Raw genomic sequence first — 15,293 nt, 5'->3', positions numbered from 1 at the left:
TTAATGTTGATACTAAAAAAAGGACCAATGCTCAATATCTTTTACTTATTTAGAGCGGCTAAAGTCTGGTTCAATTCCTGCCAAAACCCTACAAGACTATCAAGAGTGGCAATGATGATGATGGCCAAAAGTCCGTGATTCTTAAATCGCAGTTTTTATGTGTTTTTATGATTCAAACTGAAAATAAAAAAAACATAGTATATTTATAAGATAAAATAATAATGATGATAAGTAAATGACTAACCAGTTTATAATTCATCAAATATTAAAAAGTAAACTGTTCAAATCATGAAATAAGCTGGAGGGTTTGTATATATTGGATATTTTATCAGAAAAAGTATTAATGTGTATATATATATATATTATATTAAAAACATTTGAGATTCGGATGTGTTATATATGGAATTTCCATCTTTTTAAGACTTATTCTACATCCCACCACTTGTATATAATATTTATTTTCGTGTCTTGAATAGTGTGTTTCATTTATATATTTGCTCCCGCAGGTGCTTACGAAACTTATAAACTAATCAATGGTGACATGGTTCTGTTGGTACCAACTAAGATCCATGTGAGTTCAGAAAATTAAAGGAATCATCGCACTGCTGCTATGTTTCAAGCCTAGGGCATATTCAATGAAACTACATTCAACATAGAATGAGTGTATATATATATATATATAATAGCTAGATGTAAAATAAGTAAGAATAAAAGACCAGTCAAATATTAAGAAACCAAATAAGACTAATCCTTCAATTAAAAAAAAAAAAAGACTAATCCATACATTTTCTTTATATATATTCGATCAAGTACGGACGTACGAAAATGTGAACGTGCCATCGAGCGCTCGATGATGATTTTTTAATACAAGCGAGCGCTGCTCCCTTTGTTAGATTTTGAGGATTTGAATTTTGAGGGTAAATCCCGATGGGTTCATCCCAAAATTCTAAAACTAAATCATAACATAAATACCGTTGAATTAACCAACACTGTGCACTCGATGCTGTAAAATTTTGTACTACCAAGCGCTCGGCATCAGATACAAACGTGCGGACGTTCACACCTAAATGGGCCTATATATATGTATATATATATATATTTATCTTTTGTTTATAAGCCTTAAGTTATTTGTTTTTAAGAGTTTGTGATGTTGCCATTTAAGTGTAAAGATAAATGCTCTTAATTACTAGAATTACAAGCTCTTCATGAAATATGTTATTATATTATCATAAGACAATATTATTTAGCCCAACTTTTCTTCTTTAATTTTTTTTTTAACTGACATGTTATCTTTACATTTACTCTATAAAATTATTTTTTTAATACAACAACATATGATATAATGTGTATATCATAATGTACCACATTAATCGGAGAAAAAAAATAAATACAAGAACATTTTTCTTTGTTATATTGTCAATCGGAATCACATAACATTTCATGTGTCAAATTGTGTGATAAGAAAACTGTTCTCCACGTATATTATAAGCCTGGTTAGAGAGAGAAGATGTGTGAGAGAGAAGGCCATATCCCATATCACTATTTACCATGTGTTAAAACTTGATTGGTCGACAACGGAATATTTTTTGATCAAAAGTCAAAAATCTCTGCCTCTGTGAAATCACCAAACCTCAGCAATGACTCATTATAAAAAGGAGCTTAGGATACATCAAATTCCCATCTCATCAACACTTCCCTATGATAGTGCTACATTTCTTTACATTTTACAAACACCTCACACTCCCCATATTTCAAGGCCCCCCCAACCCTCTCATCTTATTTATCTTTCCTATACATGGGGTGCTGACTGTTGTATCGCCACAATACTATTTTAATTTGAAAAAAAATATATATACAATCTTTTACAAATATATATATATAAAGGGTTCCTTGTGAAGCACTTGATTGCTACTACTTTAAACTGCAGGTTCATTAATCTCAATTGTTTAAGGAATTGGTTAATTATGGGGGTTTGAATTTTGCTCAAAGTCATTGTGTGGTGGGGGTTGTTCTTCATTCGATGAAGATTAGTCAACAGCTTATCGTCACGCGGAGGGTTTTGCATAATGGTCCTAACATATATATATATATATGCATGCCTAATTTTGAAAGCACCATTATGAGAATCTCAATAGAATAAATGAACATATCACAAGCTTGTGGTCATATCCCTATGGTTGTGAAAATGGGTCCCCTAGCTATGCCAACTTTGACCTACCCATGACGTGAATTGGGTACTTACTTGATGTGTTTGTCCTTCATTTGCAAATTCTTGATTTTGATGAAGATGTGTAAGGAGACCACTAACATGTATTAAAGAGAATCATCTTAAAATCCTTTCATTGGCTAGTGTTCCAGTGTTCCTAATGAAATCAAAGGATTTCTTGCCCACGTGCATATAAGCAGTACGTCATTAATTGGTGGGTGTGAAACTTGCTAGCTTTTTTTTTTTTTTTTTTTTTTTTCATAAATTCAATTTAGACACATAACTATATATGATATTTTAACAGGGTTGACAAACTTTAAAATATTTCAAATATACACTTGATCTATTATCTAAATTGAAAAATAGATTTATGTCTATTGATTCATTGAGAGATCAATTAAATATCAGATTGACTTTTGCTGATTGAGATTACTTGGTGACGTAGCGCTATCTCAGCAAATATTTTTTATCAAATGAGCGACACGGTGGCACATGTCCACCTAACCCCTGACACGGGCCCATAAACTCATCATCTCTTTCTCGCTTGTCGAATACAAGTGAGAGATTTATATTTGAATTTGGGGGAAACGTGATGTTTTTAGGAGACTAAATGGTCAGGTGAGCGTTCGACGAGTGAGAATGAAGTGATGGGTGTGTGGGCCTGTGTCAGGTGGACATGTGTCGCTCATTTGGCGGGAAAGATATGCTGGGTTGGTGCCATGTCGCCAATTAATCTCCGTCAGCAAAAACCAAGCTGATATTTAACTGATTTCTCAAAAAATCGATGGACGGAAGTCCATTTTTCAATTTAGATAATAAATCAGGTGTATATTTAAAATATTTTAAAATTTGTAGATCCCGTTGAAATGACATATATAGTTATGTGTCTAAATTGAATTTATGCTTTTTTTTTTTTTTTAAGAAAGTGAAACTTGCTAGCTTGCTATATATATAGAGGGCTCTTCTAATAAGGGATCCCTCATTTAGTGTTAAATGAGGGATCACCTTATGGGGCCCACACAAGTCGTTTTATGTTAATTCGAACCGTTCATTTTTTATATCTCCATTGATAGATCATCCTTGCAAAAAATCAGCCAAATCAGAAATTGTTTACCCGTTCGTTTAAGCGGTCAAAGTTTAGGTGTTTATAGAGGAATTTGTTGTAAAAAATTCCAATTTGAGAGATTTTTTGCAAGGATTTCCGATTTGACTGATTTTTTGCAAGGATGATCTATCAATGGAGATGTAAAAAATGGACGGTTCGGATTAACACAAAATGACTCGTGTGGGCCACATAGGGTGATCCCTCATTTAACACTAAATGAGGGATCCCTTATTGGAATGGCCATGTATATATATATATATATATATATATTGTTGATTTATTTTCTAACCGTCGAAATTTTAAGATGGGATTAACACCATTTTGGTCCTCAGACGATTACACTTATATTAGTTTGGTCCTCAGACTTCTAATTTGAAAAATTAAGGACTCTGACTTTTTCAATTTTATCAATTGAGGTTATTCTATCAATTTACACCTTTTGCATTCAAATTTATTGGGAAATTAAGCAGGGAAAAAGGTAAGATATAAATGAAAATAACTATTTTGCCTTAAAAAATAACCCCACGTGATTAGCACATAGTACGTTCTATGAAAACGAAAATTTGGATGAAAAATGTGTAAATTGATAGAATAACCTCAATTGGCAAAATTGAAAAAGTCAGAATCCTTAATTTTTCAAATTAGAAGTCTGAACATCAAACTAATACAAATGTAATATATAATTTGGGGACCAAAATGACATTAATATATCCCTTATAAAATTAATTGGTTATTTAAGATGGTACCAAAGCCTAGTTGCATGAGAAATTGGGTTCCCAACCACCAAATCTCATTTTTTCACTTCTTTTGTTGGTTTGCAAAGTGTAGAGTGAGCATCACTTATATGTCTCTTTTGCAAAGTGTAAGATATAAATTACACATAAAGAAGAGTATTAGCTTGATATATATTAGGTTTATTTTCTAATGTCTTAAGTTTTTAGTTTTTAGTACTACGGTTGTCTAACAAAACCTCCATAATTTCTAATCATTTGCGTGCGCGAACAACTCACAATCCTGGATGGCTGAAACCTTCTACCAGGTCTAGATTAAATAACTGACCCTAACAAAATCTTTATATGAGAAAATGAGAGAGCCAGTCATGGGGGACAATATGTAACAACACTGAAGTTGGAGGATTTTATATGCCTAAAGTTGAAGATATGGGCATAAAGATTGCAATCTTTAACTAGCCAGCAGTTAAGTTGTACTATTTGTCTTTCTAAATTAGACCTAATTAAAGGGTGATCGATCACATTTACAACTCACCAATAGGGAAAATGTGGTGGTACATTGTTATCGATAGTCTAACACAGTGCACATGACCACCAAGATATGCCAGTACTGTTTGTCCAAGCAAATCGCTTTAAAGAGTAATGCAATATATATTGCTTAATTATACATATCCAAGTAATTTAATTAATTTTGGCAAAAACAAAACCCTAGTGATGAGTCTGATGACAACCATTGGTCTCTATATGTTGGCACACAATCACATGAACCCAAGAAAAATAGAAAAAAATCAAAGGCTGGCATGCGTCAAAGTAGAAGATTGTCATTGCAATACTATATATCCAATCCAAGCTACATGACCAGCTAACTTTATATATATATTTCAAAGTGTAATGGACCAACATGGTGTGGACCACCACTGTAGTAGATTAACTAGAAGCATCTTTTCCAATGTTTCCGGTGTGATTTACCAATAAGAAAACAGAGTTGATTATGGACCGACCTATTGAAAATTGAGAAAGCTAGAGTACAAATGCACAAGGAAATTGATTAATTAAATCTTGATTTAAGATTTAATCCAGGTGATTAAGTATTGTTCAAGTTTAATTATGTAGTAGTACTGTAGTCGGTGGAAAGCTAATTAGGTACATAGGCAAAACAATTAGGCACCCAATGGGAATTAATTTATGCTTATAATCTTAATAGTCAAATTTTTGTCCAGCCAGTACCCCAACAGTTCTTTCTGGTTTACAAAATGTCAGCATGCAAATGCCTATTAAGAGTTCCAGCCTAGTGCCTTTTAAGAAGTCTTAGACCTTAAAAGTATATTTGCATATTTAGAGCCTCTGCTTTGATTATTTTCAATTGGCACAAATATTTTATTTGCCCAACGAGCAAAACTTGATGAACCATTTTCATATCGGTGCAAAGTTTTACGGTAAATTTTGCATATTTATAACTTGTAATTAATTACCTGCAACTGACACGTATGAGTCAAAAAAAAAGATTTTTACACTCATGAGAGCTCTAATGTAGGATGTACGTATAAGTTAAATTGATATATGATGGAAGTTCATGAATATAATTAGGTGATCTACCAGTAGTACCTTTAGAACTAACAGGGTAGAACCAAAAATAAAATTATAGTAGGAGATCAAGGAGATATTCAAGGAGAACTTGATATGATAAAGGCAGAAACTTTTAGGAGAATATTCTAAGCATGCATGGAATATTGCCCCCAACTCAAAAAGAAGAGAATCACAAATTGAAAGGGTGCAGCTAGGCTAGAGGGTAGAGCAATGATAGTGGTTTTGATATTTTCATGCCAATGAAATTGAGGAAATGATGGTTTGGGATTGAAGGCTTTTGAAGCTAGCTAGCTCAAAACCATGCAAATCTAACCTAACACTTTCTGCAATATATTTTAATTGGGCATCTCTGTTTATATGTTGTATATACTCCATGCCACAAAAGTTTGTGGCCCAAGTGCATGCATATATGGACTAACTTCAAGTGCTTGTACAGAGCAGGAAATGATTAATTGTGTTAGGCCCTCTAGTCTCTACCGCCCCCATAAGATTCTCTCTCTCTCTCTCTCTCTCTCTCTCTCTCTCTCTCTCTCTCTCTCTCTCTCTCTCTCTCATGACAACAATCTGACATGTGTCATAAGAGTGATGCTGTGGACAAAGGTTTGCAAACAAAGACAGCATGATGATGAAGAGTGACATACAAAGGTTGCATATGTATCAGCCAAAGGCCCAAAGGCCAGGCAAAGGCAGCAGGGGGTACTCTGAAGTCTCAGTCTCTCTCTCACTACCCGTTTCTTTTTTCCTCTTCTTTCCTCTGCATCTTCTACATTTTCTTCATGTCTCTTTAGTCTTCCCCCTGCTACATAAATTATATATATATATATTTTATATTGTAAAGTAGTAGCCTCTACAAGTGGTTCTGGTTCACGTGATTTATCACCATCCCATTCTTAAATTATGAACTAGCCAATTAGCATATGGTGAATCATGCACAGAAAGAAACTTGAAATCACGAGGACATGACCTAGATACTCTACAACTACAATCCTTATTTTCTATAAAGTAAAAAGGGCATGCACAAAAGATTACACAGGATTGAATGATCTCTTATAATTATGTAATGGGCCCCTGTAACTGAAGTTCAAGCCCAAACTGTAGTTACATGGGCCCGTTCAAAAGAAAATTTTGGTGATTGAACCCTATAAGTTTGCATGGCTTTCCTTAGGTTGCTACTTGCTAGTTTGTTTTTTGGTTTTTTGTTGGTGTGTGTGTGTGTGTGTGGTCAATACTTTGCTTGCTAGTTGGGTTGAGGAGGATATACATGAGCTTAAGCCTATGCCTAATGGATGAAGAAGGGCAGAGTCAGGATTCTAAATTGGGTTTTTAGGGGGTGGGAGACTGGGCCTTTTTCTATGGGCTAGGCCAGACCATAAGCCTAACCAGTAGCCAACCAATACTTCTGCCATTAATGAAGGAGTAAATTTGGGTGAATAAAATTCCAATCAATTTAGATTTGAGCTGGACCTGGATGGGAACTTCTGGCAACCCAACATATCACAAGCCCATCCCATTTATGCCTCAGGGACTTGGGCTACAGTGTTCTGTGTTTTTTGTGCTAATCTTTTGCTTCTTCTTTTTTTTTTTTTTTTGGTGTGAAAATGTGAAATGTAATACATGCAAGTTATACAACCTTCAAGGTAATGCTTTATTTCTGAATATACAAAAAATGGTAATGCTTTATTTGCACTTTGAACCAAAAGCTACAAGCAGCAAAGCTCATAATTTAAGGGGGGAAATAAAAATTAACCGAAAACAACATGACTTGAAAAGAGATCTCTACAATCTTTTATTGGGAAAAAGATCTCTACAATCTAGAATTATGTTTATTGCTACCCTCCAATAAGATAGAGGATTTTAAGTGATAGCTAGGAGAGTTTGTGAAAACCAATCTTCCAAGTTCCAACAATTGCAGCAGTCATGCTTGAACCAAATAAATTAGAGGAATGTTATCCACATTCTCTAATTACCTTCTTCACCGACCTTTTCTTTTATTATTCTTATTCCGAAATGGAAATTCATAATCGCAACCGTTCATTTTTTAGATCTAACTATGAAAATCATCTTTACAAAAAATTAACCAAATCGGAAATCGTTTGATTATATAATTGTGATCAAATAAATAGACAATTTTGGTAATAATTTAATTTACCGTTTATTTATTTGATAACGATTACATGACCAAACGATTTTTGATTTAGTTGATATTTTGCAGAGATGGTTTTCAAATAATTATCTAAAAAATAAACGGTTTCAATTATAAAAATACATTGTGGAATGAGAATAATAAAAAAGAATATCGGTAGATTGAAGAAAGTGAATAGCATTCCCCAATAAATTATTACGAAGAAAAGCTAAAACTTGGGGTGAATTTTAGGGATTTGTGGTTGAATGCAAGATATTTTATACAATAATAAAGTCAAATTTGGATATAACTGTGCATGTGCCGAAATGTCTTAGTTTGCAGCACCAAATATAATGTCATAAACTTGCTTACTGTGTCTCTGCTGGCCCAACTGCTTTTCCACTTGCAAATATTTTAGACCCAAATGCAGCTTTGAACCCAAATGAAATCAACCACCCCAATAAATGGTTTTTGGGTCATTGCCAAATAATGGTTCTCATTTAGCCTACCAAACATGGCCCACTTTATACATCATTAACAGTACCAACACATTCTTTAGACCATAAACTATTTAAATATTACAGAAAACAAAAACTCACAAGTTCTGAAGTTCTTGGTCATTGAAGAAAGATGGCTGCTGAAAAAGCCTACCTTAAAAGGAGGTGCATGCATACTCCTTTTGTGGAGCCATGCTTAGTTGAGCTTGAGATATACTTGGCAAACAATCCATGATTGTGCAATAATAAGTCTGCCCAAAAACTTAATAATAAAAAGAAAAAGAAAAAAAGTCAGCCATATTATAATATGGTGTGACTTCATCACATGGGAGGAGCCCAAAATGTGAGTAAAAGTGCACCATATAAAATTGGGGTTTTTTTAAAAAAAAAAAAAATCTAAAATGAAAAATATCATAACTCACTTGCAAAAACACTATGGGACAGTGGCAATATGCCCTTAAAAAAAAAAAACCTCCACAGAACACTCAGCGCAAAAAACACATAACAAAACATAATATAGGCTTTATTTGTACAAAATAGACCTATTTTTCATTCAAACTTTTTAGATATATTTATTATTAAAGACAGTAAAATGAACTTTATAAAATTGATGTATTATTGGATACACATGAAGAAAAGTGTTTTATTGGCTAGGAAGACAGTACTTCACTAATATTGAATGAAAATAAGGTGTTATATATGGTAGGCTCCACACCATAGCAGTTGTGGGAGGTTTATGTTTGGTAGGTGTCTTTAAACTATAGACACAAATTTAGCTCTCAATTTTTTTTCTTCCATTTATGCTAAAAAATTTCAAATATCTCTTTCATCTGTCAGTGCCTTTTCATTCTGCAAATTGACCCTTTTCTCTTGTGATAGACAATGCAAGCTTTTTTTTTTTTTTTTTTTGTAATATATTAGAGTCTAATAAAGTGTTGGATAAATGGAGCTGAAAATTAATTTTTACTAATGAAAGACTATCTCAATAAATTTTGACCAATGAAAGACTTTTCTTTGTGTTTAGTTCAACATTATTGTTCTAGTGTTCTGACCCATTTTTAAAGACAAGTAAATCCTAGTGGTATACCCTTCATTCTTGAAACAACATTAATATTCAAATAAACAAAGCACCACTCTAATCCCTATAATCATAATTAATGACAAAACCATCAATAAAATATTAGTGGGCAAGATGTTGTGGCCTGTTTATGTCTTATTTCTTTTGGGCATCGATCTATTGCCTAATGTCGCTACCCTGAAAAATCTGCTGACAGGGTAGAGCCAAGATAAGTGAGCTAGGAAGGTTAACTCTTAACATATATACTAGTTAATTAGCTGCTGCCTGCTAATGGAAAATTTTCAGATCAATTTTGCGGATAGATTGCAGAGGCATCAAAACAATTGCATGTTGAGAGTATGTCCCATGTTAGAAAAGTTAAAGTCTCATGTTACAATAATATAATGTTTTAAGTTTATCAATTTATAATTAATCAGTTTTAAATTAGATGCTCAAATTTTTTCAATAAAAAAGAAATATGACAATTAAGTTTTAATTAATATTTTAAATGCGAAGTTTTGGAAAATGACTAATGCAAATTGTGAAAACTGAAAAGGAATCATGTGGACGAAACATGGTGGGTTTCCAGTCTTCTTTCTTTCACGTTTCTCTTGACTTTCTTTTCTTGAAATGTCCACCATTCATTATCAAATCAACTTCTTAATTATTATCAATGAGTTTCTGCATAAAAATTAATACTTTCTATCAAATGGCAAATACCTTCTAATTTTTAGTATAGTTTCACAGGCATACTGATCGAATACCTTTAAAATATGTTATATATAAAGTATAAACATATACACACTATTTATTTTGTAAGCCGATTTTGAGAGAATAAGTTCTACCTGTCGATTTAACAAAATGGGTTGAGTTCGTATTTTTAACCTTGCGTAGTGGGAGAGTGCCGGATGACTCTAGCTCTAACACTAAGGAGGGTGTTAGCATAGCCCCACTGGTCACATCGCTTGAGTGCCTTTGAAATATATATACTTATATAGTATATGGTAACGATTATTTTGATTCATGTAGTTTGATGATTATTTTAAGAGATAATTAGATTTAAATTTTTTAGAAAAATAATTTTTAGATGGAGATTGGGATGTTGTAAAATTTATAATAAAGTACTTTTAATTTATAAGAAAATCTTTTTAATTCATAATAAAGTCATTCTCCGATTTGAAGGTTATTTACCCTTTTAGGATGTAGAGTGAGCTTTGTAGAAGCTGCATGTTAGGTTTTAACTCCGAGATTTTGGGTGGAATAAAAATAAAAATAAAAATAAAAAGACTTAATTAAAAACTATAAATCACTACCGGTCTTAATCTAAAAAAGACTCATAAAATGGACTGAACTCTAAGTCTCCATTGTTTTAATTGTACTCGTAGTTTCAATTTTTTCAATCAAGTCCTCGTAGTTTTAAAATTGTTGATTGAAATTCAAAATTTGATTTCCGTCAAATTTTTATATGGTAGAACCATTAAGACATAGATATAATTGTTTCAATCAAAAGTTGACGGTAATAATCTTTTTGTTTTTGGACCATTATACCTCATTCTTAATGGTTATACCATCTTAAAACATGACGGAAATCTAATTTTGGACCTGATTGAAATAATTTCAAAATTATGAGGACTTGATTGAAAAAATTAGAACAACGTGGATGAAATTGAAACAACCACCAAACTAGAGGGACCAAAATGATTGTTTCCCTAGTATATAAGCACATGGACCCATTTTCCTTGTAAGTAAGTTTTGAAAGATAAGTTCTATGATTTCTATCCATGTTTTACACTTATAATTTGTAAACAATTCCAACAAAAATAAAATAAAGCCAATTCAAAGACTAATTTCCTCCTATTAACATCAATTTGCAAAGTCAATTAATATGCATGACCAATACGAATTTGAAATTTCTCGTCCAACTTGACTGGAGGCTGGAGCATCTTCCATTCCATGGACCTCAAGACAAGAGCACATAGAATTACTTTTTCTCTAAAATATCTAATTAACTTAACAAAATGCATGATGAATTTGCTTGTTATGTATACTTGTACGATTCCACCTACAAGCATTTGTATATACTTCCCGCACGCAATTTATGAACACAAACCTACATGATCTTCTTGAATTTCTCTTCTTTTGCTTCACAGCATCGATCTCTTTCCCAAACTTTAATTAGAAAATGTCAAAGGAAGCAACCCCGTCAAGGTTTCAGCGTGTGTAGCTACATCATATCCTATTGCGTGTGAGATTTATAGAGCTCTTTTTCTTTTCAACAAGATGAATTTTTAGGTATAGTTAATTACCACCATATATGGATTAAAATTCTTGAATTGTATTTATGTTTTATTTTTTTATAAAGTAAGTGTTTAATTATATGAAGGAGAAGTATGAATCAAGCTAGAACTAAATCCTTTCTGTACGTAAAATGTAATGTAAGGTTATGGATAGATGGGTAACGATTAAGGAGTTTGGCATGTTCGTTTGTTATATGTGAGACTTGGGTACAAGAAAACTAAGAGAGCATAAAAGCATTACCCTAGACGTACATGGATATATACAAGACCAGATGGTTGTGCTACGTGTACAACAAGAAGGCTCGTATAAGATGTGCCACTAAGGATATATACAAGACTATGCTTAATTAGCTAGTCATAATGTACGTGTCATGCATAATATGCATTTCGACATTTTGCCTACACGTACATTACATGGATTATTTTCCTTCTCTAAGACAGATATTAAATCCTAGTAGGCATCATTTTGACAAGTAATCTTCCTATAATCACGAGATTGCAACCTAATGCTCTTGCTTAGTTTTGTCTACACTCTACGAACTATTGCATACATATATACAATTATACATGGTAGATCTTCTTGTTTCTTTTGTATGGACACCATCGTTCGATTCACTTGTGACATTTTTTGACAAATTATCTATAAATAAATTATTAATTATGCATATATATATATATATATATTGTCATTCTTACCTGTAAATTTACAATTAAGTAGTCCAATTGACAGATTAGTACTCTAGAAGGGACACCTTCTTGTTGCTTAGTGAAGGGAAGAACAATAATCCATTTAGATTAGCCTTTAGAAAACAACCAACAGAAAGAAAAAAAAAACGAAAAATTAAATTAATAGTCAGCGTTTGGAGGAAGTCCAGCTTGAGTCACACGGTATGCATCGCATTCACACACTTGAAGTTAATTAGGCGTTCAACACCACCGACTGTCTGTCTGTCATGAGAATAATTAGCATATTAAGCAATTACGCAAGTAAGGTATCTCCAACATGTGAAGGTATATACAGATACGTACATTTATACAACAAACATTTCATCTAGACACCTTCACACTTGAGTATCAGAATATGCTCCCCATATGCATGTACTGTAGGTTACCAATCACGCCACTAAAACAGGAATTTTTTATTTTTGGACAAAAATGTCCCCCTTTGCCTCTGATATTGGCAAAGTTGATGAATCCACTTGAACTAATTCTAATTCATACTCTTGGCATAAAATAGTAGGAATAATTAAGAAAAACTTCACGCAAGTGGCAAGTGTGTGCGAATGTTCTCACCTGAAGCCGTCTTGATATAAGTAATTAAATAATATATAATATATAGAAAAAAAAATTTTCTATGACAGTTGATTACACTTTGGTTGGTTACAAGGATCGAGATTAACATACGTTTGCCAATTTTTTTACATCATTTTATCCATTGGAAAAATAAAACAGATTGAGGGGATCCATATCACTATTGGCATAATCACGTAGATTAAAGTTTGTTGTACCTTTGCATAATTTTACCTATTGGAATCGATTTGTCAATTTTTTTCCCAAATTTCAAGGCTTAAAATTCAAATAATAAAGAAGTGTCAATTACTTATCGATAAACAATCAAAATTGACCAATCAGTGAATGTTGCTATATGTACCGGTTACGGTTAATTGTTGTACGATGTATAAACAATACCTAATTAATTGAAGTGTCCTAAGCCACGCAAGGGGTATGGCAATGGGTGTGGCATCATCAATCATGATGATGGCAACATGTGCATTAAAGGCATGAACCACATGGGAGGCTACTGTATGCCACTGGTTTCGGCAGCCTAACATGGTGTTGGCCTTGCCTGCTTTGCTTCCTGCATATTTGTTAACTTTGTTAATACTTTTACCACCAACATCACCACCCTGCTGTACCTGCGCTGTTCACGCGGAAATACTAATAATACCCTACCACCCCAATTAAGAAATTAACCAAACACAAAACCTTGACTTGACAATAGATTATAGAAATACAATAAAACTTAGTCATAAAATTAATGGTTAATATATATTCCTACTTCTTCGTTGAAGAAAAATATCACACGAAAAAATGGATGAGAGAATGAATACCCAAATCCAATTGACGACAAAATATTAATTAAATGACCAAATAATGGGGACTAAAACATTGTGTTCATTACAATGAACGAATTTTTTTTTTTTGGTCGAACAATGAACGAATTGAATTCTCTGTACAGGATAACAATTCATAATAATGATCAAAATAAAATAAAATAAAATTCATGCAGCTTTGTTTGTAATTCAAGTAAAAATCCAAATCAATCTCGACCCAGCAACAACCGCGGTTTCTTCGCCGGCATGGGGCTCTGCACCTCCTGCTCGCTGGAGAGTTGACTTCTCCTGTCGATGTCGCCGCCGAACCCCAACCATAATTCGGGCAAGGCGGGCAGGTTGAGGTCGAAGCAACCGCCGCGCTGGCTCTGAGTCTGGCTGTGGCTGTGGCTGTGGCTGGAGGCACCGCCGCCTTCAGAGGAGGCGGCGGTGACGGCGCTGTTGGCGGCGCTGCTACCACCTTCGTAGTGGCAGCGCTTGTGGCCGCCCAAGGCCTGCCCGGTCGGGAAGGTCTTGTGGCAGATGGAGCACTCGTGGGTCCTCCCGCTTGTGGCTGCGGCGGCGGTGGTGGTGGTGGTAGAGGCGGCGGAGGTTGATGGATTTTCGCTGGCAGCAGCGTTGGCAGCGGCGGTGGCGTCGGACTTGCGGTGGCTGGCCTTGTGACCTCCGAGGGCTTGGTAAGATGGGAAGGCCTTACCGCAGACGGTGCACTTGTAGGAGAGCTTCAGCGTGGGCGGTTGCGGCGGCAAGTGAGTCGCGGTAGCGGCGGCGGTGGCGGTGGTAGTATCGTTGGCGCAACCTGTTGTGCCACGAGCGAGCATGATGAGGCAGAGAGCGAGGTACTCTTCCTCGGTAGATGGGTCATCGCCACGTGGCCTTTTGGAGCGCTTTCTCTTAGCCCAAGGCTCATGGCAGTTCTTGATGTCGAGGTTATTGTGGGGGTGATGATCATCCACCACGTCTTCAAAGGATGAGAAGTTGGGAGCTGTGGTTGGGGACTTCAAAGCCTGCAAGGCCATGTTTTGGTTGAGAGAGAGAGAGAGAGAGAGAGAGAGAGAGAGAGAGAGAGAGAGAGAGAAATTTGGACTAGTTGAGGATGTGAGTGAATGAATGTGTTTTGAGAGTGAGGAGGTTGATTTATATATGGGAGGGTTGGGGGGGAGAGTTGGTGGGGAGAGTGAAGTCGGTCAACTAAGAAAGATAGGGTGTGGAGTGGGAGTGGTGGGAGGGAGGCGGTGACTGACTGAGCTTTGCTTTTGTTTTTGTAAGACTTCTTCCAAGTCAAAACTATGCTACGCCTGCTTGCCCTTTCTTTAACCTACAACTAGCAACCACTTTGGGTCATGGGGCGTGCAATGCACGCTTCTAATTACTTGTACCAATAGTGAATTACTTAATAGTATAGTCATATGCTTGTCATCGATATGGGTATTGACTAGTTTCCCAAATAACACCATTATGTCAATATCCAATTCTACATAAATATGCTTATCAAAAATAGAATAAAATTCCACGTTGTGACATCATTGTGTCTAAGAAATTTACTTGAGTAATATTGCAACCCAACCAAATCAAAT

At 34.6% G+C, this 15,293-nt stretch overlaps 1 pseudogene; it reads right to left on the bottom strand.

The window, feature by feature from the left end:
• Positions 1 to 13,614: 13,614 nt before the first annotated feature.
• On the bottom strand, positions 13,615 to 14,810 carry LOC147276601 (zinc finger protein ZAT10 pseudogene; annotated as a pseudogene).
• Between the last annotated feature and the right edge of the window lie 483 nt (positions 14,811 to 15,293).

This window comes from Dryas octopetala, chromosome 8 (assembly GCF_963921425.1).
Source record: "Dryas octopetala chromosome 8, drDryOcto1.1, whole genome shotgun sequence".
Taxonomy (NCBI): Eukaryota; Viridiplantae; Streptophyta; class Magnoliopsida; order Rosales; family Rosaceae; genus Dryas; species Dryas octopetala.
The sequence above is the reverse complement of the archived record's forward strand: the minus strand, read 5'-3'. Positions and strand labels throughout refer to the sequence as shown.